The sequence below is a fragment of the Podarcis pityusensis genome (genome assembly GCF_964106645.2).
Source record: "Podarcis pityusensis genome assembly, chromosome: 9".
Classification (NCBI taxonomy): Eukaryota; Metazoa; Chordata; class Lepidosauria; order Squamata; family Lacertidae; genus Podarcis; species Podarcis pityusensis.
The window spans coordinates 2,224,375-2,250,629 of NC_138034.1; the positions used below are offsets into that span (position 1 = coordinate 2,224,375).

At 42.0% G+C, this 26,255-nt stretch overlaps 1 protein-coding gene across 10 annotated transcripts in view; it reads left to right on the forward strand.

Annotated features, from left to right (window-relative positions):
- Window positions 1-26,255, forward strand: part of NRG4 (neuregulin 4) — a 75,977-nt gene that overhangs the window by 26,927 nt on the left and 22,795 nt on the right. For 3 of the 10 annotated variants that reach the window (XM_081021640.1, XM_081021642.1, XM_081021638.1), the window contains 2 exons: window positions 19,794-19,928; window positions 25,274-25,339. The exons of 1 other annotated variant lie outside the window; for it this stretch is intronic. The gene's annotated coding sequence lies outside the window, so the exon portion shown is untranslated. Of the gene's footprint in view, window positions 1-7,759; window positions 7,779-7,906; window positions 8,676-14,932; window positions 15,937-19,793; window positions 19,929-21,637; window positions 24,286-25,273; window positions 25,340-26,157; window positions 26,253-26,255 lie in introns of those variants that run through there. 6 more of the 10 variants (XM_081021643.1, XM_081021641.1, XM_081021644.1 and 3 more) reach the window with 6 other exon arrangements.

A 26,255-nucleotide genomic window follows, 5' to 3' on the forward strand; every position in this document is an offset into this window, starting at 1 on the left:
AGTGCTTTTCCAGCTGCACTGGCTCCCGGTGGAGTACAGGGTCAGATTTAAGGTGCTGCTTTTGACCTTTAAAGCCCTTCACGGCCTAGGACCCTCGTACCTACGGGACCGCCTCTCCTGGTCTGCCCCACGGAGAGCCTCAAGGTCCATAAATAGCAACACCCTAGTGGTCCCGGGCCCTAAGGAAGTTAGATTAGCCTCAACCAGAGCCAGGGCTTTTTCAACACTGGCTCCGGCCTGGTGGAACGCTCTGCCTCATGAGACCAGGGCCCTGCAGGATCTGATTTCTTTCCGGAGGGCCTGTAAGACAGAGTTGTTCCACCTGGCCTTTGACGTGGAGTCAATTTGATTCCCTCCCCCTCTTTCTTTTTTCTTTTCCTTTCTCCTCCTGCAATGAGGCTACATTTTAATATTTTAATGTTTCAATATTTTAATGTTGTATTTTAATGTTGTTTTTAAGTTGTATTAATTCAACTTGTTTTTATTTTTGCTTGTTAGCCGCCCTGAGCCCAGCCTTGGCTGGGGAGGGCGGGGTATACATTAAAAATATTATTATTATTATTACTATTATTATTAATGATGGCATGGTTTTTCAACAAATGGCTACGGGGAGTTTAGTTGGCCTTTAATACTAACAGGCCTGTTTGTGAATTATGGCAATGGATTCACTGGACCTTAAACCGGCTAAGGTCAAAGCAGAGGGGGGAACCAGGTGCCTAGTGGCCTAAGTCTCATGTGTCACCACTTAAGAATATGAAATATATATTTCAGCTCTGTGCTGGGAGAGTGGCTACAAATTTTATGACGTTTAAAAATTGGGAATGCATTTCTGTCCATGGTCTACATCTTAAAATCTGGATATACGTTTTAGTCATGATTTAATCAAACTTTTGTGTCTGTATTTGCCTACAGGATAGCAACAGTCCGAGTTATACAAAATGTTTAAGGGTGCAGTTTTTGTAGCACGTGAGCCCAAATTTTAATTCAGAAGATGTGAAGGACTACATGCATATATTCACCTGCTGTTACTTTCATCCCTAGCAAGTTCCTATAGTCATCCTTTCCCAGTAGGAATGTTGCAACCATCTTGAGCAAACGCTTTGTGAAATGTCATTTCACCCATGCAAAAAGTGGGGGGAGGGAGAGAGCGCCCGTGAAAGATTACTGTTTTAATCTGATCAGATCACAGCAGCACAACATCAACAAAGGATGGAAACGGGCAAATTCCCACTTTGGGAAGGTGAGCAGATATCCCACCCTCCAGTTAAAAGTTGATCAAATGTCTAAGTTGAATTGCTTCCATACACACGCTTAAAAAAAATAAATATTGTTTTTATTAAAGCATTTTCACAAGGGTACATACAATGTCTCTGTTTCAATTCAGAGTCCTTTCTACATGTCAGTTACATTCGGTGTGAGGCACTGGCGTCATAGGCACTGTGAGGTAGAGCAGGGAGAAAGAAGGTGGGTGATGAACTTTCATTCTTTTGCAGAGTAGATGTGCAAAGTGGCTGATAGTCAGGTGCAAAATGCGCCCGGCACCTGGCTAATTTCAAAAACTGCCTAGTACTATTAGAATTTGATTGAACACAGCAAAACAACCAGATCCCCACTGACTACCTTGGGTATATCCTTAAAACCTTTGATTGTTTGGAATGGAAATACCTGGTTGTTTTGCTGTGTTCAATCAAATTCAGTAGTTTCCTAATGGGGTCTGTTATACTGCAACTGGGGACAAAGCCAGCCTGGTCCAAGGCTATTAAGTTTGTGTGAGAAACATTTTATACGGTTGGCCAGAATTGATGTGAATATTTTGTAGTCTTGATTTATCAGCGAAATTGGGCGGTGTGATTCTATTTTGAGGCTGTGCTGTCTTTGAATGGCTTTGGGATAGAGACTATTTTGGAGGAGGCATGGGGGTCCTTTTATGAGGTCGTTGAACAGGCGTGCCATAAAGGGAATCAGGGTGTCTTTGAATTTCTTGCAGAATTCTGCTGTAAAGCCACCTGGGCCCAGGGCTTTGTGTGGTTCTACATTTTTGAGGAGAGTCTCTTTTTCCTCTGGGGTAATAGGGCTGTCCATAATTCTTGTTCCTCTGCAGTTAGGGTTGGCATGGTCAGTCCTGCCTAGACCTTGTGCCATGGCATCCAGACAGGAATGTGAGACTGGTGTGGCCTGGGTTCCTGTCACCCCATGTTTCATACAGGCCTTCGTTTTTCAGCATTTTTAGTACAGTGGTATCTCTGGTTACGTACTTAAATTGTCCCGGAGGTCTGTTCTTAACCTGAAACTGTTCTTAACTTGAAGCACCACTTTAGCTAATGGGGCCTCCCGCTCCGCCGCCGCCACACAATTTCTGTTCTCATCCTGAAGCAAAGTTCTTAACCCGAGGTACTATTTCTGGGTTAGCAGAGTCTGCAACCTGAAGCGTCTGTAACCCGAGGTACCACTATAGTCTATAGGAGTCTCTGCTGCTCTTTTTTTGGCTTCCTTCAGAGGAAGGTTGTCCAGAGGATTTGGGGGTGAATGTCTTGGAGAGGTATCTCTGGTGTTTAGGTTGAAGTCACCTCCTAGAATTGTTTCCCCAGGAGATGAGTTTATTTAGTCTTTTCTGGATAAAATCTAACTGTTTTGAGTTTGGGGCCAATTGTCAATTTAGCGTATTTTTCGCCCTATTGGACGCACCGGCCCATAGGACGCACCTAGTTTTCAGGTGGGGAAATCAAGGAAAAAAATATGATTTCCCCCCCGCACGCCTTCCCGCTGCCCCCCATCCTCTGGGGCTGGCGACGGAGGAGGCGCTGCTTTCCCCCACCGCCAGCCTCAAAGAGCAGACTCTCCTGGCTTCAGCGGAAGCAACGCAAAGCCTCCGGAGCGCAGGCTTCGGAGGCTTCGGGTTGCTATCGCTGAAGCCAAGGAGCCTGCATTCGCCCCATAAGACGCACACACATTTCCCCTTCATTTTTGGAGGGGGAAAAGTGCGTCTTATAGGGCGAAAAATACGGTAGTTTTGCCATCTAGTGTTCCCCCTAACAAAGATGAGCCTGCCCTTTTTGTCTTTCAGTATTGTTGTAGTTTTAAAATGTAGGTGCCTGCTAAGCACTATGGCTGCTTCACTCTTCAAACTTATGCAGCCCCTTAACACCACCAATAACCATGGCTGAAACTAGTTTTGTGGGGAAATTAATCACCTACAGATTTCAACAACTATTCACTGAGTTTCACAGTCAATGACTGTTTTAGTATCACTGAGGCTTGGATTTCTCACTTCCTGCTCCCCAGAGACAAAGCAGGCCCCTAATGTATGCACTGCCTGGCAAGGGTCTGTTTCATCACTGACTTTGTTCCTCCATTTAAAAAACAACCAGGGTGTCTGCTTGTCGCAAACCCTCCCCTCCTGCCTGCAACACTCATTCTGTGTCCCAGCGCAAGACATAGCCTGGCACCATCTTTGAAAGGGGCACCCTCAGACTCCTGTGTGCAGTACTGTTCGGTATCACTAGCAACTAGTACCAGGAGCTCCTCCCCACTCGAGAGACACTTACAAGGAAGCTGGAGGAGGGAAGGAGAGAGAGAAGGGAAGAGAAAACGATAGTTCCTGGTACATCACTTTCAACAACATCATTTTCTGGATAAATAAAAAAACAGGAAGAAAACTGTCCAGTAGCACCTTAGAGACCAACTAAGTTTGTCTCTAAGGTGCTACTGGACAATTTTTTAAATTTTTTAAAATTTATTTTGACTGCGTCAGACCAACAAGACTACCTACCTGAATCTAGAATCGTTTTCTGGAAATAGAAGTGCCAACTGATTTCTGATAATGTTTAAGGCAGAAAAGATTTCACATCACACTTGCACAACTCTATTAGCCTTTGTTACATTAACATGGAGGGGGGAACTTTTTCAGAAGCCACAAGAGACAGCCAAAGGAAGGTGCCATAGCAATAGAATAGAATACAAGGGCAGAGAAGTCAGAGGCGTTCTCCAACACCACCATTTACCTTACATAAGACCTTTGCATTTAGGTAAAAAACCACTGCAGATTTTGGACAGTTATTTAGAAAAGTAGACAATTAAACTTACACCTCTAGAATATGACTACCATATGATTTAAGGTATATAGCCCTAGCTACCAAAGGGTGCTGTGGGATTACCTAGGGGAGTGCTAAGAGGCATGGGGCTGCAGGGGGGCACTGGTGGTGAGCCCCACCCAAGTGAATTGATCACTTATTTTGATCTTGGGAAGGGCAGCTGCTAAGCCACTGGATACTGCAGCCCTCCTCTATGATTTGAGACCAGAAGCAAGCTCACTGCTAGGGGTTTCCAGCTCATCCCACACACAACTCTGTAAGAGAGCGGTGTGTGCATTTCTGCATGCAGGTATCTCCTGCTCTTAGGTTTACGCACACACAGTTATAAAAGCAACAAACACTTCACACTTCCTTTGGATCCCTTTTAGGATTTGGTTAATCACTAAAATAATACTTATGCTACTGTGATTAACAGAGGTTACTTGTGTGTTTTCACGTGGCAAGCATTTACCTTCATCAGCTGCTCCGATAAAAATGAAACAACGCTGTTACCAAGGTGGCAGTTCTAGAGCTGTGGGGGGGTGTATGACTTTGGGTAAAGTCACATTGGAATATCTCTTTTATCAGTAAACAGCTAACTAATGTAATATAGGAAGAAGCAAATGCCTCATGGGAGTATTTTTCTCATGTGAAGAGATTGCTAATTAGGAGGTCACTATTGCATTTTAATCTAGGTAAAAGCAATTTAGACCTACAGTCTCACAATCAAGATGGCATTTATTTGCTAGCTAATCAGCAGATATTTGCCCAAGTGATAACTTACATTGTTGATGGTAGGTAACAGTAAAATTTAAAAGACAAGTTACTGCATGATAAATGAAAACTGCTGACAAGATCAATATGTAATTAAGTGTTCCAAGAGTCACAGATCTAGAGTTGTCTTTCAGTTGGGTACTTGATAGAGCAAATAACTTGCCAGACCCATGGCCCAAGCCACCCTTTGGTACACATGTGTGTGCAGGCAGACATGCAGGTACATTAGTTCTGCATACCAGCAAACCTAAGCTAAAAAAAAATACAGCAATACTGTGTTCACATAAAGAGAAGCAGGTCAAAATGAAGAAGAGTTGCACAAAGTCTAACTACCTTCTGATGCGCTCCAACTTGGTCCTTTGTCAAGTTTAGCTTTCGTTTGGTTGGTGTTGTGGTTTTCCCCCCAAATTCGGCTTATATTACATAAACTAGTGTGGTTAAGGACACATAAATCAGACTGTTACCCAAATACCAAGGAACCAATATATCATTAAATTAGGTCTTTGAAAGTCAGTGAGCAATCTTTATTAATGCAGGCCAATGTATTGTTGCAAATTAATTTTCAATGCAAAAGAAAAGCATGTCAAGGCCACTCAGAAAAACTAAAAAGAGGCAAATGAAAATAAAGAGGTATGCTACCATTCACTTTGAGAGGCTCTGCAACCCAAATCCATGTGCAACAAGTGCACAGCAAAGCATATTTATTGCACTAAACAGCCCGTTGCTGTGCAGAAATGCCCTTAGTCATGCACCTTTTTAAAAAGAAGAGCTTTCAACATGAAGTAACTCAAAATGTCTTATTTTAGAGTCAGCCATTAAGGAAAGCTCTCCTCTTAGTTTCATGTAAAACACAGTTTTAGGAAATAACTGAATTACCAACTACAGTTAAGCCCAAGGCGGAGACCTCCAAAACAATCTGTTTCCCTCTCATATAGAATTCTGTTGTTTTACCTCTTCCCACTACCCTTACTGTAGGAAAAAAATCACTAGGATCATAGCAGTTGACTTTCAAGTACCACTCATTTAACAAGTCATCAAAAGTCACCTCTCTTAAATACAAAGGATTCCCTCCAGCCTTCCCAAAAGGCCAACCAAGCTTGTATACAAAAACCCACAATGAATTCATGGGCATAGCCAAGGGGGGCAGGGGGGCAGCTGCCCCCATCAATTAAATCAATAAAAATACTTTACTAAGGTTCTGCCCCCCTAACAAAAATCCTGGCTACGCCCATGAATGAATTCCAAAAAAGTACTACATCAATAGGATTTGTCCTACATACACTTCCATAGGAAAATTCATGAACTTCTTACTTGACCCACCCTGACACGCATAGTTTTACAGTGACAAAGCAAAGGACTGTTTCCTTGCCACATAATCAACTCTATGAACTTGACAAGTAGTAAATTCATATTTCTATTTCAAGTATGTAGGTAACCAGAGAGAACCTTCAAAAAATTCAATGGGCAGAGAGGAATGCCTTCCTAACACACTTTGGCAAAGGGTACCTCATCACCTTTTTGCAGATAAATGGCTCATAAAGCATGCACTCCTCCTTTTCCCTGCTGTGGTGAGATTTGCAATCTGGTACAGAGAAAGAAAGATTAACGAAAACAGTCTCCCTTGGGGAAAACCATACACTGTATTCTTTTTTTCTTCTTCTTCTTATGGAGAAAGTGTTGCAGTGGCAACACTTAAAAGAATCCCATGGAGTTCAGCACCACCACAGTGGCAACAGGATAAAATGATGACCGGTCCTCCACCACAGAAATATGCACCTTTTATGTATAAGCTGATGGAAGGGACAATTCATTGCCCTAATCTTTTTAACTCTGCAGCTTTAAGAATGAGTTTGGACTGAAGGGAAGGATGCTGAGCATCTCACCACAAAGCAACGTCAAGTATGAACTGCATTTGGGAGGCAACAGGGAATCCCCGGCTTGTGGTGCAGATCCTCACATGAGAAATGCCTGCTTTTAAGAAAACAAAATTTGTAGAAGGGAGTCCCAGGCACTCCTAACAAGCCAGTCCCCATCCCTCTTCCTCCACTAATACAACCTCTTAATGTGCAATATGTCCGTCCCTCACAAAAGGGATGCCTCGCACCTTAGCAGACAGGATATCCCCGCCACCATGACACTCGCACGGTGTTCGTCCGCCGCCTTCCTCCTCCTCCTCCTCCTCCTCCTCTGCAGTGGGGGATGCCGGGCTCCTTGGCACAGGAAGCCCACTGCCCAGCTCGGCCAGCCGGAGGGGACTTCCCTCTCGCGCGCACACACACGCGCGCACCCCAGGCGCAATTCGGGGGGGGGGGTGCTCCGCTGTCACCCTGGATCCCCCCCTCTTTTGCAGGGCTCGGTAGTGCAATCGGGATTGGGGACCCCAGCGCCTCCCATTGCAGCAGGTGAGCACGTGCGCCTTTGCAGAGGCCGGGAGAGGCAGAGAGGTGGGGGGGGGGTTGCGGGGGGAGGAAACCCCCCGCCCCAAAGGAGCCACGTACCTGCTGCTGCTGCCGCTGCTGCCGCCCGAGAAGCCGCTCTCCTCGGCTGCTGCAAGAGCAGCTGCAGCTCCGAAGGATCAGGCTAAGCGGCGCGCGAGCGAGGGAGCGAGCGAGCGCGGAGCCACACGCACGTGCGCGCGCCCTCTCCCTCCCAGGTCCAGGGTTCCAGCGCCACCACGCATGCGCCAGCCCCTTCTCCTCCGCACTCGCGCCCCCGCCGCCTTCCCTCAGCCGACGAGCCCGCGCTTCCTTCTGCGGGGCGGGAGGGAAGGAGTCCCCCCCCCCGCCATTCCTCTTCCCTCATCCCTCTCTTGCTCCCGCCCGTCGGTCGCCTTGGAAACAAACCCGCTGCGCGGCGGGCGGGGCGCTCCCGCGGGTCACGTGGTGGGCTCTGGCGGCCCAATGGAGGCGGCGGGCGGAGGGCTTGGTAGTAATAGTAAGCTGAGGAGAAAGGGGCGGGGCGAGGAAGGGGATTGGCGGCGCCGAGGGGAGGCCTCGCGGGGGGGGGGGGGCTCGCCTTCGCCTCAGGTTTAGGCGGGAAGGGAGGCCGGGAGGCTTCTCCTCGTCCCGCGACGCCCCCCGGCCCGGCACCGGGAAGGCACGAAAGCTGTCAGCATGAATAAAATAGCAAAACTGGTGCCACCATTACGGAAGCCCCACTACAAGGGCGGGGTTTTTGTTTCTTTCTTTCTTCTCTTTTAACTGGCAGGGAATATTTGTATGTTTACCCTCCCATCCCAAACGGGCCCTCGTGTCATATTTATAAGTAATTAAATGAAACGAGGACTATTTGCAGTTGTCAACAGGTGTAAGACAATCTGCCCACAGCTGACTCAAATTCTCTTTTTATTGAAGGTTGTTGCTCTTAGCAGCAAGTTTACTTACAAAGTCCTAATGTAAAATTTCACAGCCTAGCAACAAGCTAAGCTAATTGCCACCCGCCCTCCCGCCCTCCGCCAGTGGGGCGGAGAATGGTGGGATAAGCCAGTGGTTTTCAGCCCGTGTGGCATGGCCCCCCGGGGCGCCTTGAAGGATGGCCTCCCTCCCGCTCCCCTCCCTCCTCGGGTGCCCTCTCGCCTCTGGCTGTTGCAGCAGCCCTGGCTGCAAGTTCTGCGGGCGAAGGGTGCCCTTAGGGCTGGCCAGGGGTGCTGGGTGCCAGGAGCCGAGGCGGCCTCGGAGGAAGCAAGCAAGCAAGCGGGCGAGGGCTGGGCAAGGGCTGCGCTGGCCTGCCTTGTGCTTGCTGCCTGCAAGGCCTGCCTGGGAGCTGAGGGTCTGGTGCTGAAGGGGAGACTCTGCCATGCAGGCCCAGTGGCGCCCGCTGCTGCCTCCCAAGGTGAGTAAGGTGCCGGCCTCACGCTCACCTTTGGCCAGTTTCTCTTGGGCCGCTAAGGCCGGAGCCACCCTCTTCCCAGGCCCCTGGGGGGGGGGGGGAGGCATCAGGAAGCTCCTCTCTTTGGCGGGTCTCAACACAAGGGAGGGTGTTCAGAAAGGGGTGAGGGGCTGCTGGCTCTGCAGGCGAGGGGGGACCTAACGCCTCCAGAGCCCCCTAGGGGAGCCGCAGAAAGAAGGTAGTTGGTCAGGGGAGCCGTGAACTCAAAAAGGTTGAAAACCTCTGCCCTAGAGCAAAACTAACTAGATGCCAGGTCCAAGGCCACAATTCTCCATTCATTTTATTGGGAGTACGGTAAATCTAACTGAATTTATCAGGACTTAATAGCTGATGAAAGCTTCCATACATAACTAGAATTTATATATTTATATTTCACTATCTCCTGCCAACCCAGCAGTTCGAAAGCACGTCAAAGTGCAAGTAGATAAATAGGTACCACTCCGGTGGGAAGGTAAACGGCGTTTCCGTGCGCTGCTCTGGTTTCGCCAGAAGCGGCTTAGTCATGCTGGCTACATGACCCAGAAAAACTGCGGACAAACGTTGGCTCCCTCAGCCAGTAAAGTGAGATGAGCTCCGCAACCCCAGAGTCATTCGCGACTGGACTTAACTGTCAGAGGTCCTTTACCTTTACCTTTTTATACATCACTAAACGAGTTTAATCTAAATGTTGAGGTCAGAAAAGGACAAAATCAAACAGGATTTGACTTGGGGGGGGTCTGGTTGGAGATTTGTCTCGTGATATAATCAAACTTTTTTCTGTAGCATGTTTTATTATCGCTTCATTATAAAATACATAATGGACTTTGTTGTTACCATACTTTGGACAGCAACTGATATATACTGGATCCATTCAAATAACAATTCTACAAGAGAAGTGAGAGACATCTAGAGAAACTGGTTTGGTTGCATAAGGAACTGAGATGTAAGAAGGCTATGTATAAGAAATGGAAGAAAGGAGAAATCAGAAAGGAAGAGTGTATACAAATAGCAAACAGTTGTAGGGAGGAGGTCAGACGGGCCAGAGCTCAGAATGAAGGTTTGCAACGACTTGGATGAAGGAATTGAGGGGATGCTCATCCAGTTTACAGATGACACCAAATTGGGTGGGGTAGCCAATGCCACAGAAGACAGAATTGGGATTCAAAATGACCTTAATAGATTGGAGAACAGGTTCCAAACAAACAAAATGAATTCCAGTAGGGACAAATGAATGGTTCTGCACGTAGGCAGGAAAAACAAGCTACACAAATATAAGATGGGGGACGCTTGGCTTGCCAGCAGTACATGTGAAAAGGATCTAGGGGTCTTAGTAGACCAAAGGTTTGCCATGAGTCAACAGTATGATGCAGCAGCATAAAAAACTCTTATTCTAGTCAGCAACAACAGCATCAATGGTATAGTATACCATTCAAGGGAAGTAATTTGTTGTTGGTATCCGTACCACTGGAGAATAACAGCAGCCGCTTTGACTGCAGAGACCTGTAAATTGTATTTTTTAAAAAAATGATATTTATTAAAAGTTTAAAAATTACAGAAAAAAGACAACAATAAAAAAGAAAAAAACATAGAAAAGCAATACAACAATACAGCAAAAAGAAACAAAGGAAAAAAAAACTAAAACACACATCCAATATTCCATGTCTTTACCTTTCCTTTACTTGTTTCATCGACCTCCTCACACCTCCCTTTTTTTGTATTCTAGTTCAATTCACTATTTCAGCAAATTCTTCCCATCTTTCTCAATTTTTTTCCTATAATTTATCTTAACGATCTAACCTTAAATTTTTTCATTTTAACCCTTTATCAATCAGCTTTTACTTAATTCTTTGTTGCATTTCTACTAAAACCATATAACTTCATTCCAGCATCCTTCTAACACTCATTAATTTTACAATGTTTCTGTAAGTATACTTTGAATTTTTTCCAGTCTTCTTCCACCGACTCTTCTCCCTGGTCTCAGATTCTGCCAGTCATTTCCGCCAGTTCCATGTAGTCCATCAGCTTCACCTGCCATTCTTCCCTGGTGGGTAGATCTTGTGTCTTCCAATGCTTTGCAATAAGTATTCTTGCTGCTGTTGTAGCATACATAAAGAAAGTTCTATACTTCTTTGGCACCAATTGGCCGACCATGCCCAGGAGAAAGGCCTCTGGTTTCTTCAGGAAGGTATATTTAAATACCTTTTTCATTTCGTTATAGATCATCTCCCAGAATGCCTTAATCTTTGGGCGTGTCCACCAAAGGTGAAAGAATGTACCTTCAGTTTCATTACATTTCCAACATTTGTTATCGGGCAGATGGTAGATTTTTACAAGCTTGACTGGTGTTATGTACCACCTATAAATCATCTTCATTAAATTCTCTTTTAAGGCATTACATGCCGTAAACGTCATACCAGTGGTCCATAACTGTTCCCATTCGGCCATCATAATATTATGTCCAACCTCTTGTGCCCATTTAATCATAGCAGATTTCACCATTTCATCTTGAGTATTCCATTTCAACAGCAAGTTATACATTCTTGACAAATTCTTAACTTTAGGGTCTAACAATTCTGTTTCCAACTTTGATTTTTCCACCTGGAAGCCTAGTTTTTTATCCAAGTTATATGCCTCCATTATTTGATAATAATGGAGCCAATCTCGTACTCTGTTTTTTAGTTTTTCAAAGCTCTGCAGTTTTAATCTGTCACCCTCTTGTTCCAAAATTTCCCAATACTTCGGCCATTTGGCCTCCATATTGAGTTTTTTCTGAGCCTTTGCTTCCATTGGTGACAACCATCTTGGGGTTTTATTTTCTAACAAATCCTTATATCTTATCCAGACATTAAACAGTGCTTTTCTTACAATATGGTTTTTGAACGCTTTGTGTGCTTTAACCTTATCATACCACAAATATTCATGCCAACCAAATACATTATTGAAACCTTCCAAATCCAAAACATCCGTGTTTTCAAGAAGCATCCATTCTCTCAGCCAACAAAAAGCGGCTGATTCATAATAAAGTTTTAAGTCTGGCAGAGCAAATCCACCTCTTTCTTTAGCATCAGTTAATATCTTAAATTTTATACGAGGCTTCTTGCCCTGCCAGACAAATCTGGAGATATCTCTCTGCCACTTCTTGAAACAGTCAATTTTGTCCAAAATTTGCAGTGTTTGAAACAAAAACAGCATTCTTGGCAATACATTCATTTTTATCACAGCAATTTGGCCTAACAACGATAGCTTCAAATTTGACCATATTTCTAAGTCTTTTTTCACTTCAGTCCAACATTTTTCATAGTTATCCTTAAATAAATTCACATTCTTAGCAGTCATGTTAACCCCTAAATATTTCACTTTCTTAGCCAGTCCTGTCTCCTTCTGAAACTTATCTCTCTCAATCTCTGTTAGATTCTTCTCTAAAACTTTAGTTTTCGTCTTATTCAACTTAAAACCTGCTACCTGACCAAATTCTTGAATTAGTTCTAATACTCTTTTAGTGCTGGATTCTGGCTCCTGTAAAGTCAATACTAAATCATCAGCAAATGCTTTCAGTTTGTACTGTTTGGCTCCCACTTGTATACCTTTTACCAATTGGTCCCTTCTAATCATATTTAGCAAAACCTCCAAGACCGATATAAAAAGCAATGGAGAGATTGGGCAACCTTGTCGTGTTCCTTTCTCAATCTTGAATTCTTCCGTCACTACATTGTTCACAATTAATTTGGCCTTCTGTTCTGAATAAATTGCACCTATACCATTTCCAAAACCTTGACCCACCCCCATCCCCAATAAATTCTTCTTCATAAAACTCCAGGAAATATTGTCAAAGGCTTTCTCCGCGTCCACAAATATCAAAACTGCTTTGGTATTAATCTCTTGTAATTTTTCTAAAATATTAATTATATTCCTCGTATTGTCAGACAAGTGTCTGCCCGGGAGAAAGCCCGCTTGATCTTTATGGATTTCTTCTGTTAGCACCTTTTTTAACCTTTTAGCCAAAATATCTGCAAAAATTTTATAATCCACATTAAGCAATGATATGGGGCGGTAGTTCTTAAGTTGTGTCTTTTCAGTTTCTGTTTTCAGTATAAGTGTGATGTAAGCTTCCTTCCACGACTCTGGTGCCCTTTTCCCTTCCAATATTTCATTACAGACTTCCTTTAAAGGTTGTATTAACCATTCTTTCAAAGATCTGTAATATCTTTAAGTCAGTCCGTCCGGTCCTGGAGATTTACCTGGTTGCATATTCTGAATGGCCCCTTCTACTTCCTGTTCCGTTATTTTGTAGTTCAACATTAATTTGTTTTCTTGAGAGATTTTTTGTAGTCCATTCATTTTCAAAAAATTGTCAATATCCATTTCTTTCTGCTTCTCCTGTGTATAAAGTTGTTTAAAATACCTCTGGAAGCACTTTCTAATTTCCACTGGATTCTGTATGTTCTTTCCTTCTACTTCCAAATTCGTAACGGTATTAAGTTTTTGTCTTTTTTTCATTTGCCAAGCCAACAATTTACCACATTTATTTGCCAAATCAAATGTCTTTTGTCTCATCTGTTTAATCTTCCATTCTATTTCCTGATTCATCAATTTCATGTATTGTACTTGATATAACTTTATCTCTTTCAAAATCTCCTGGGACTTTGGTTTCACCCTCAATTTCTTCTCCCCTTCCTTTATTTTTTCCAAAATTTTGTCTTTTTTCTCATTTTGCATTCTCTTCTTAATTGCATTCTGGGGATCAAAAATCGTCTCATAACAGCTTTACTTGCGTCCCAAATTACTCTTTTTTCCACAGTAGTGCTGTATTTATCTCAAAATAATCTCTCAAAGTTTTTTGGGCCTTCTTAGTAAATTCTTCATTCCTAAACAAAGTATCATTCATCCTCCATCTAAAGGATCCAATTGGCATCAATTTCATTTACATCTTCACAGCATTATGATCGGAGCAGGTCTTGGGACAAATTTCAACTTTACTAGTCTTCGGAGCCAGTCCTCTAGTTACCCAAATTTGATCAATTCTTGTCCATGTCATTTTAGCCTCGGAGAAGAAAGTTCCCTCCCTTCCCAGAGGGTTCTTCGTTCTCCAGATATCAACTAAGTCCATATTTTCAATCATATCAAAGAAAGTTTTTGGTAGTCTTCCATCCTTAGTGACTATCTGTCTTTGTGCCTTGTCCATATTTGTAGACACAACGCCATTCATATCTCCCATCAAGATCATATTGTAATCCATATAGTCCATCAGAGTCTCATGTAACTTCTTAAAGAATTCCGATTTTCCTTCATTTGGTGTGTAAATACCTATTATCAGAAATTTTTCTCCTTGCGTTTGAATTTCAATTGCTACAAATCTTCCTTGATCATCTTTAAATATAAATTTTGGTGATAGACTCTCCTTTGCACAGAGGACCACTCCTCTTTTTTTAACTTTATCCGATGAGATAAATTCTTGACCTAATCTTTTATTATTCAATAACTTCTTGTGTAACCTTGTCACATGTGTTTCTTTTAAGCAAATCAAGTCCAAATGCTCTTTTTTCAATAAATGAAATACTCTCCGCCTTTTTTCCGGGCTGTTAAGTCCATTCAGAGAGACCTGTAAATTGTAACTGCTGCCTTCCACATTGTTTCTTCTGTGTTAGCAGCACAAGCCTGGGTAATGTGTATGGAGGTCCTGGACTGGCCAGACAAGAAGATCCCCTGCCCCCCAATGCGGCCTGGCTGATGTGGTCCAAAAGAAAGCAGAGCAATACATTTGGCACCAGCTTGGCTGCGGGAGTTGCCAGAATGAGGTGTACAAGGTGCTATCCAACCATCTTAGGGATTGCACTCCGCATTTATGTAGGGTTTGCTCCTTAGGCTTTTCTTCTCCTGAAGATAATAATAATAATTTATTATTTATACCCCGCCCATCTGGCTGGGTTTCCCCAGCCACTCTGGGCGGCTTCCACAAAGACCAAAAATACACTAAGATGTCACACATTAAAAGCTTCCTTGAACAGGGCTGCTTTAAGATGTCTTCTGAATGTCAGGTAGTTGTTGTTCTCTTTGACATCCGATGGGAGGGCATTCCACAGGGCGGGTGCCACTACCGAGAAGTCCCTCTGCCTGGTTCCCTGTAGCTTTGCTTCTCGCAATGAGGGAACCACCACAAGTCCCTCAGCGCTGGACCTCAGCGTCCAGGCACAACGGTGGGGGTGGAGACGCTCCTTCAGGTATACTGGGCCAAGGCCATTTAGGGCTTTAAAGGTCAACACCAACACTTTGAATTGTGCTCGGAAATGTACTGAGAGCCAATGTAGGTCTTTCAAGACTGGTGTTATGCGGTCTCGGCGGCCGCCCCCAGTCACCAGTCTAGCTGCCGCATTCTGGATTAGTTGTAGTTTCCGGGTATGGAAGGAATAGTCCCGCTCTATTCTGCCTTGGTTAGACCACAGCAGGAGTACTGTGTCTGCTTCTGGGCACCTCAGTTTAAGAAGGATATTGACTAGCTGGAATGTGTGCAGAGCAGGGCAACCAAGATGAAAAGGGTCCGGAAACCAAGCCTTTTGAGGAGCTGGGTATGTTTAGCCTGGAAAAGAGGAGATACATCTTAAAATACCTAAATGGCTGTCACATGGAGGATTGAGCAAGATTTTTTCTCCTGCTCTGGAAGCTAGGACTTCAACCAATGGATTCAAGTTACAAGAAAGGAGATTCCAACTAAACTTCAGGAAGAACTTTCTGACAGTAAGGACTGTTCGACATTCAGGAGGTGGTGGACTCTCCTTTCTTGGAGATTTTTCAGCAGATGTAGGTTATCTGTCATGGAGACTTTAGCTGAGATTCCTGCATTGTAGGGGGTTGGACTACATTACCCTCGCGGTCCTTTCCAACTGTAGAATTCCATGATTCTAATGTCTAGAATTCCATGATTCAATGTCTGTTGTTTTGTGCAACTTAAATGCATGTTTTAGAGTCTGGCTACCATATTATTAATTGACATAGGGCATATTGGCACACCATGGGGAATGACAGAAGCTTTAAAAGAGCTGAATTTTAAAATGCTAAAATGTTGCCTGTTTGTTCATATATGCACACTGGGCAGATTGCATAACCATGCAGAGAGAACAGCTGCAAGATTAGATGGTACAGCTTAGAGATTACGTTGATTCAGCAGATTGCCTTGTGGCTGTCTGAGAAAGATTACACCATTGGAGTAAAGAATACCCATTTACACAGGGTAAGCTCCAAACCAAGTAGAAAAAACTAACTCAATACAAAATTACATTAAAAAGAGGGGTGGGGATAAATTGTCACAATCTCATAAAATTTGATATATATATATTTCTGAGTACCACATCAATCTCAGATTTCTAAACTGTTTTTGCTTTGTGTGTATTGCCTATGATTAGAAGTAGTTTTTGAATAAGTTAATTCAGTTATATGTTGTTCCATAATCAAAGCTTTACAAGTATATAGTAGGGAATGGAAGGAGCACTGGGTTGACTGAATACAGTGGTACCTTAGGTTACATACGCTTCAGGTTACATACGCTTCAGGTTACAGACTCCGCTAACCCAGAATATTACCTCGGGTTAAGAACTTTGCTTCAGGGTGAGAACAGAAATCGTGCGGCAGCGGGGCAGCGGCAGCGGGAGCCCCCATTAGCTAAAGTGGTGCTTTAGGTTAAGAACAGTTTCAGGTTAGGAACAGACCTCCAGAACGAATTAAGTACTTAACCCGAGGTACCACTGTAATGTGATGAAGGAATGTGCTAAACTGGTGCTTGGCTGTAGTTATGAACTGGATGAAAGCAAAAAAACAAACAAAAAACCCTAACGCTCAGTCCAGATGTGACTAGGCATTTTAAAATGGTGGTTACTCAGTCTGGATTAGGGGGGATGCAACTTTATATGGTCATACTTTTCCTGAAGGATCAGGTGTGCTACCTCTGGGTACGTTACTGCCAGTCAATGGAGGCACAAGTTAGCTCTCGGGCACAGGGTGCCTTCCATCAGCTTCAGCTAATGGCACCACTGCAACTCTTATCTGGGTAGGGATAAGCAGTTTTAGTTGTCTATGTTCTGGTAATCCGTAGTTAGATAACTGCAATGTGATACATGGAGCTGCCTCTGAAGAAGCAGCCTGATCACTGATTGGAACCAGGATGTATTAGCCTATAATACTAATTCTGGTCTCACTGTATTGGTTGCCAGTTGTTTTCCAAGTACAGTTCACAGTGCAGGTTTTGACCTATAAAACACAATTTTTTATACAGCTCAGGACCCCAATTATAGGCTTTCCCAGTCCAAACCTTCCTGGACCTTTTATTCATCATCTGGCTTTTCTCCGCGTGCCGCCTCTGAAAAAGGTGTCATGGGTTGCAGTGAGAGAACAGGCTTTTTCAGTTGCTGTCCCTCAGCTGTGGAATGCCTTTTCCAATGATGTTTGCCTGGCATGAGCTTTGTCCATTTTTAAGCACCATGCAAAGGTGTTAATTGTTCTCCTAGACATTTGAATCTCAGTGTGGTTTCATTTTTGTCCTGTTTTTTGTGTCCATCTTTTAATTGGGTGGAAAATGATATTTTCCTTGTTATTGAATGTTGGTTGATACTGTGTATCAACACTGGTTGATACTGTGTATGATTTTACTGTTTTACTGTTGTTGTTTTTGGTATCTCTGTATTTTAAACTTAAAAATTGCGTTGAGACCTTAATAATGATAATGATGGAGATTGGAGAGTTTTGTTGGTGAGGTGAAACTGCAAGAACTCTGGTCTATGGCTCTTTAATATGAACAAATATCACTATCTTCATCATAGATTTAGGAGCAATGACTATCCTTGCTATATTTAATGTACATGGGGCATTTAAAAAATAGTATATATATATATATAATGCTTCTAGAACATCTTTAGGGAGTTCCCTAGGTACTGAACATGTGATTTTATACATCTGTCAGCTAATTTACAGATTACAGTATGAAATCAGGCATTCAGAAATAATGGGACAGCTGTTCTCAGTTGCACTCATGCATCCCTACTGAATGCAGCTGGTTTTCAGGAGGGAAATTAGCCTGTTAATGTGTTTAGGGTACAGGAGTATCCAGGATGCTCATCATCTGCTGTCAACCTTAGTAATGACCAATATACACAGTTCAACATTAATTTGTGTTTTGTTCAACGTTAATTTGTGTTATATTCTGTTGAAAAGGAACTTGTGCTTATTTTGTATATTTTAGTATTTTTCTTATCTAAAGTACAGCTAAGTTCTACTATTTTTCTTACGCTGCAGCCCAACAAACTGTTTGAGCATAATTCTGTTTAATTCCATGCTTACTGGCAGACAAGGCACTGCAAGAATTTAATTCTGGTCAATGAGCCACAATAGCTGCTAGAGGGCCATGAAAATTCCAGATTTGTTCTGAATCTATTAAATATCTAGGTATATTAATACCAAAAGATATAACACAGTCACAGAAAAGATATAACACAGTCACAGAAAAGATATAACACAGTCACAGTTAATATAAAGTAATTAATAAGAGTTTTCTTCAGATATTGATAGTTGGGAGTCATTGAACCTTACCCTTTGGGGAAGGGTGAAGGCTCTCAAAATGAATATTATTCCAAGATTCATTTATATCCTGAAAGGAATTTCAGTTTTTATATCTGGATCATATTTCCAAAGATAAACACCCTCATTAGGAAATGCCTTTGGGGCTGAACAACACCAAGGATATTCTTGCAGCGAATGCAGCTAGAAATTAAAGAAGGTGGTTTCAGAATTCTGAATTTAGAATTAGATTATTATGCTTATATACTGTTAATGTAGTAAATTAAATATTGGAAAGCTACTGCTGGCCTCAATTTTCCAGCGTGAGCAACCCTGGAATATATGCATAAGTACCTTTGGTTGCTTGGACAATACTCAGAAAAAATATTTGAAATCCCAGGTGACTGGAAACAACTACATTAGAAGGATATGGAATAATAAAAACAAATTTGATCCATTTTCACATCCTAAACTTACTTTCTAAGGAAACCCTACTCTAAAAATTGCAAAAAAGATGGTATGGAAAAATCAGATGGAAGCAGGTGTATTGACTGATAGATAAGGAAGAAAATATCAGATGCGGCCCAATGGCAATATCTTCAATTACAACACGCCTAAGAAGTGTGTTTGGGCTGGCAGCCCTCTCAGCTTCTGGGACACCTGAGATATTAGAACAATGGAATAACTCACTGAAGACAAGCTAAGGATTGAAGGACTAGCTAAGATAGCTCTGTATTGGAGATGTGGCAAGGACAATGCCCCCCTGAAACATATGTTTGTACAGTGTTCTATACGCACCAAGTTTTGGGAGAAAGTGCTGGACTGTACAGAAAAAAGTTCAATCTTTCAGCGGAGAATATTCTTTTGAACTATATACCTATTGAACTATATACCTCTTTTGAGCTATATACCTAACAATGGGACATGAAAATGGATTCTACATGCCCTAATAGTGACCAAGAGTCTGATACTGCTGAATAGCTATGATCAACATTAATTAATGGACCAACAGTATGACAACACATGCAATTTATGAACAGACTACTTAACAGATGTAGACTTTGTTTGGATAAATATGACAACATTCGGAATGAGTTTAAACAGAATGTAATACACTATTAGCCAATGTATCTATTAGGATAATAACACTATATCAATTTATATAAGAATTTATGGGAGTAGATTACATTTCAATTTTGTATATTTTTTCCCCTTTCTTATGCACATGTTTGTTTTAGTTTTTCTCCCTCACTTCCCCCTTTTTCTTTGTATCACTTTATTTCTTTATAGTTGAAATTATTTCAATAAAAGAATATGTTTTAAATGTCTATCTCAAAGAGACAATTTAGCTCTTATTCAGCCTTATGTCATAATACATTTGTTTGTTTTTGGTGCAGTAACTAACAGAACCTCCTAGACTACTGGTGTACATGTGTGGGTATCAGATGTTCTTTTTGGCAGCAAAACAAACTAATGCTATTGTAGGCTGCATGAACAGTGTCCAAATCAAGGGAAGTAATAGTGCACTCTATTCTGTCTTAGCCTGACCACACCTGGAATACCGTGTCCAATTCTGGGAAGCACAATTAAAGAAGGATGTTGACAAACTGGAATATGTGCAGAGTAAGGCAACCAAGATGATCAAGGGACTGGAAACCAAGCAATATGAGGATCTGGGTATGTAGCATGGAAAAGAGGAGATTGAGAGGAGATATAATAGCCATCTTCAAATATATTAAGGGCTGTCACATGTAGGATAGAGCAAACTTTCCCCCCACTGCTCTGGAGGGTAGGACTTGAACCCATGGCTTCAAGTTTACAAGAAAGGAGATTCCGACTAAACAGCAGAAAGAACTTTCTGACAGTAAAAGCTGTTTGACAGTAGACACGCAGCATTGGGGTTGTCTGGAGTCTGTTCACTTATCAGAGGCCATAAATCCTCCCTATGCAGAAACAGCTCCATCTGGACACTCTAGGTCAAATAATTGGTTAACCACTCTTAAGAGCATTTCTGAAGCAATGTGGTTCAGGGGGAGGAGCATATAGGGATATATACAATATTAGCCATACTCAGAGCAGGCCCACTGAAATTAATGGACATGACATGGGTCCATTAATTTCAGTGGGTCTGCTCTGAGTAAAACTTAGCTGAATACAATCTATTGACTTGCAGAGATTTGGAATGCTTATTTATTATACTTTATAGTTTGTGAGGGACTGATATATTAAAGTTGGTAAGAGAATAGTACCATGTACAGAAATTACTACCACCTCTGGTAGTAACACCTGCAAGGAGTGTTGACAGCCAGTACTAGAACGCTATATTAATGCAACTATTACAATGCTTGAGTTCAATTACTGTTTTACAGTGTTGTAAAGGGCAAAACCAGCACTACCATTCTCTTACCAATGGGACTTCCAAGTGTTAGAGCTACAAGTGTTCTTTGTACAGAAGCCAGTGCCTCAAGAGTTAAAAAGGAACAGAGCTGGTTATTAAATTGTGTAGTTTTTACTCTGGTCTATTATCTCCAAGTTTTACAGCCGTCATTTCTACTCTTTGAATACTCGTTTTGAGAAGTGATAACAATCCGTTGACAAAGAAAAATGGCTTACGTGTGGTAGAGAACTATCTACAGGAGGAAGGCCTCTTCTCTCACTCTAGTAAAACCTGACTGTAATCAGTTAATGTAATCTTCTTGTAACAATACACTTCCCTGCATGCACCAGAGAGGCCTCAGGGATGGTTTTCTGTGTAGGTATGGTTACTAGACTAGCATCCATGGAAAACAAAACTGCAAAAATAAATAAATAAATAAAATGGATACAATAAAAACATGAAGCAACTAACTTATACAATCTAAAGTTTTTATCACTGTAATTCATAACACATCAGTGGTGACTATGGCATCCAGTGGATCGTAGCTGAAAGTGAATGTTAACAGAAACAGGTTGCATTGATAATTGTCCTAGAGAGAGCTTTGCATCAGCAGCATTACACATTTGGTGGGCTGAAAAGATCATTGGCAATGATCAACAAAGCAAAATGATCCTCAAACAGAGTGATCCTTGCACAGGTGTATTGCCCATAACAGACAAGGTAGAGTCAGTGTGTTCTGCACAGCAGATAACTTCCAGCAACTAAATGGGATGAACAGTTAAAAGTTACTAGCTGCTAACTACTTGGGGAGCCATTCCAAATCTCCAAAGAACCACAACTTCAGCACTAGAATAAATATATATTCTTGCATCCTTTGTTCCCACAATTAATCTAAGAAGACTGCACCATTTTTTAAAGACTTAATAGTTGGAAACCACCTGACCTCCAGCTATTATTATTATTATTATTATTATTATTAATTATTATTTATTATTTATACCCCGCCCATCTGGCTGGGTTTCCCCAGCCACTCTGGGTGGCTTCCAACAGAATATTAAACTACAATAATCTATTAAACATTAAAAGCTTCCCTAAACAGGGTTGCCTTCAGATGTCTTCTAAAAGTCTGGTAGTTGTTTTTCTCTTTGACATCTGTTGGGAGGGTGTTCCACAGGGTGGGTGCCACTACCAAAAAGGCCCTCTGCCTGGTTCCCTGTAACTTGGTTTCTCGCAGCGAGGGAACTGCCAGAAGGCCCTCGGCACTGGACCTCATTAGTGGCCAAATATGGTTTGCTCTAAGGGCAGATCAGACAAAATCCTGACAAAGGAGTCTGTCTATCCCGCTTTGCCTTCAGCTTTGCCTTTAGCACTTCTGTCAGAGCCATATGAAGAATTCCGTTAAACTGGGCTGCAAACACCTTGAAGGCGAGAATTCTTTCTATTTCAAGGTTGGAGTGAAGAAACAAAAGATGCACTCCGTAAGATGAGAGCTCTTCCTAAGGGGATAGAAATGTTTACCTTTTTAGTGTCTCTACCCTCATCCCCCCAGTAACATATTGCACAGGTTCTTCTCAGGGATTATTAGCACGGAAGAATAATGCACCTGTTACTCAGTTGATGTGAGGGATCCTCTCATCTTTTAACCACCTCCACCCCAATTTATGAATGACACAGCTACTTCTCATCATGCCATTTATTTGGCAGGCCAACATTCCTCTGGCAGTACAAGTGAAGAACTGAGGCACTGGTTTAGCTGCTACAACATCCCCCATTTCCTTGCTTTTGTTAAAGATGGAAATTGAGATGCTTGTTGCATTGTAGTCTCAAAATGGAAGTTGGAAGTATTTATGTTCTAGGAACATTTAGATAACAGAAAAATGTGTAGAGCTACTTCTAGTAGCTTTTGTTTAACATCCACCTTGATGTAGATTTAATAATAATAATAAATGGCATTTTAATTTACATGAAGGTATTGCATTACTATGATAATATAAATGCATGGGGTATATCTAAGAGGGCATAAGAGCCCATATCAATATAGGTATCTATCTCTAATTAGTCCAGTTTACTAGAAATGCAAGAAAAATGTGCCTTTGGTTTCAGAAAACTATTATTTGGTGAAATACTGAGTAGTTTGAAAATATTTAAATAAAATGAGAGGTAGAAAATTACCGTAATTCTGATTTCCAAGCTCCATGAACTGTTTGAGGAGACAAATATATACAGAGGTGTAAATTAAAGACATGCCAATAAATACATTATTGTTAAGTTAGGAGTTAAGTTGTTAAGTTGTTGTTGCTTTGCTTGATCTGCAAAAATGTAATTCTGGCTTCTTCCTTTCATGTTTCTGTTGCCCTGCCTAAATATCTGCACTAGTCTAGAAATAAGAGTAGTCCATCTGCAGAGAATTGTAGCAACTCGCTGTATCTAGAGTTCTTGTCCTAATGCAAAGATACATAGCTAGCAATCTCTACCTTCAGGGCAAGCACCAAATTATTGTTATCATTATTATGTATTAAATTTGTATACTGCCCTACACCTGTAAATCTTAGAGCCATTCACAACATAAAATTACAATATAAAAAACATGGAATACGTAATAAAAGCAAAAACAAAGACAACCCAATAATGCCCCATTCCACAACATATTGAAAAGGGAATCAAATGTTAAGAGGAAAGTTTTTGTCTGGTGCCTGTTAATGAAGGCACTAGCTGAACCTCCCTGGGCAGATCATTCCAGGAACAGGGAGCCATCACAGAAAAGGCCCATTCTTGTGTTGCCACCCTCTGGACTTCTAATGGAAGAGGCACATGAAGAAGGGCCTCAGAAGTTGATCTCAGGATTTGGGTAGGTTCAACTGGAGAGTAGTAGTCCTATGTCACCTAAGAAATTGTTTTCCAAGTGTGTGTGTGTGTGTGCAGTGGTGGAGTTTCATGCTCTGGCACCCGGGGGCGGAGAGCAGGCGGGGGTGGGGCTGTTGCGTGTCCTGGGGGCATGGCGTGCCGCCTGCCGGGGGCGTGGTGCCCAGCGCAGGCAGGGGGCAGCCATGATGGCACCCCACCGGGATCGCGCTGCCGGGGGCGCTGTGCTCCCCCCGCACTCCTCGTCTTCTGCCAGTGTGTGTGTGTGAAAGAGAGAAGCGGGGGCAATGTATCAGTTTTGTCATACCTGTACCACCTTCACCTGACTGCTGACAGGAGAAGGCAATCCTAGCAGGGCCGACAGCAAGTGGTGCGCACTTTTGTACAGAACTTTATTTGAAGTTGTTGGCTCCCAGGGGCTTTTCTTGGGGGATGTGCAGGCTGTGTGTGTTTGTGCCACGGAGCAACAGTCTGCCACAGAATGCCATTCTGAAAACTACTTCCTTGACTATGTCAATCAGTGTGTCACAGCATTTTTATGACTAGGTTCCAAGTAAAGTGATATCATTTTGCAAACAAAGTGAGTAATCCTGCCATTTCTAGATAGAAAGATAATTTCCTACAACATGTAACAAAATGTTTTTTAGACAATCAGTTGCTGCTAGAGATTCAGTGACGTATACATTTTTTTCACATCAGTTCAGCCTATTTGTAAAACAAAACAGTGATCTAGTTTGTATGAGTACTGTAGTTACCATGGCTTCCCATCCAAACTGTATGTGGCTTGAAGGACAGGTAAGAGACCTCCCCCTCATATCTAGCTGATTGTATCTAGAATTCTAGAAATTGCTTTAAGAAATCTGATTCAACATAGTATTGGAGAATAAATCTTAGCCAGACAGGAAATATAATTTGTAACTATTTGCAAGATCATTAAAAACAGTGACTCTCTAGGATTTATAGTATTTTATCCCAATGGAGTGTCAGGTCATATTTAAACCTTCACACCAGAGTCCCAGCCAGCCATAAATAAATAAATCCCCCGAACCCCAGACATTTAATTTAAAATGTAAAATTCCCCTTGATGGACATGTTGGCCTCTGAAAAGAGATTATGTCCGGGATTTCCCGGACATGTGGCAACCCGTGTGTGTGTGTGTGTGTGTGTGTGAATGCTGTTTGGAAGAACATGGAAGTTTACAGAACCTGGCTCCATGGCACAACTAGTCTTTTTCAGAACTAGAAATGTTTATAAGTAAGTTCTGCTACCTAATAAAGAGCAGGGTAGTTTGTTACCTCAGAATACTCTGGGTTGGTCTAACTCAGGCATGGCCAAACTTGGCCCTCCAGATGTTTTGGGATTACAACCCCCATCATCCCTATCTAACAGGACCAGTGGTCAGGGATGATGGGAACTGTAGTCCCAAAACATCTGGAGGGCCAAGTTTGGCCATGTCTGGTCTAACTGAACACACAGACCGCACATTTAAAGCACCCCCCCCAAAGTCCTCGGAATTTTGGTTAACCACAGAGCTACAAATCCAACGCCCTTAGCAAATTACAATTTTCAGGATTATTTGGGGGGGTGATAATAAAGTCAATATAGTCAGTGCTCATGACAACCAGAGACACGAGAACTATCCTCCCTTTTTATGTAAGCAAACTCTTAGAAATGATATTGTTTCTAGGAATTTATTTGCACAGTAAGAGTAGTTACATTTGCCATAAAAATTAAGCTTAGAAGCAGAATGCAAATATGAAATTACTTTGTGTTTTTCTTCTAGCTGAACAAAGTTGAAATCACCATCGACATGAGTTCCGGATCTAGTGCACAAAGAATTTTTTTAAATGTATGTTACTATTTTATCATAAGATATTTGCTGGAATTGGTATTCTCAAAAATTCTGCATTCCTAAAAAGTTTAAATTATATGCCAGTATGCATTTAAATGCTGCAGTTTATGGCCCATTGAGTTAAAATGCAAAAACTCCAATAGTTTGTAATGATTCTGGATTGTGCCCTAAGTAAATATATGTAAATAATTTTATTACCCAACTTCCCACAAACATACATATATGCATGCCTCAGAATTTGGATATGCTTTATCTGAAAAATGTGACAAAGAGATAGTAAAGATAGCATCACTGTCACATAAGTAATTCACAGGCAACAGGTTGCCCTAAAGGTGATTATATGGATCTAATCAAAGTACTTTCGGGAATTGGTTTGAAGTATAGGTTCAGGTGCATAGATCTAATCAACCTGGATGCAACCTAGTTGATTTGAAATGTAGGTCATGGAACTGCCTCTAAGCGCTGCAAGGTTAGCCACTGGCATTTTAAAGTAGCTTGGAACTATCTGTTAAGAATACAGAATACGGTACATTTCAAGTGTTAAACAAAGTAAGCATGTATTAAATTTACGTTTGTAACCAGAGAGTTAGCTTCTTCTGTTTATGTTGCTATTTGGAAGCTGCTTTGAAGTTCAGTCAAATGTCACTGACAGTGCATTTTTGCTTTACGATCAAAGCCCTGTTACAGTGACATGTATGCAATGCTGTGAGAACAAAGGGGCGGTTCTCCTGACCCATACTTGGCCTCTGTGTCTGTGCCTCAACCTCACCCACGTTGCACTATGCAGTCATATAAATTGTCAGCTTTGAGCATCAAGTACATAATGCCAGACCTTGCTGCTGAATACACTGCATTTTCTTTAACTTAAATGCATCATTTTGTGCACGCAGTTTGGAATTTTAACACTCAGGTA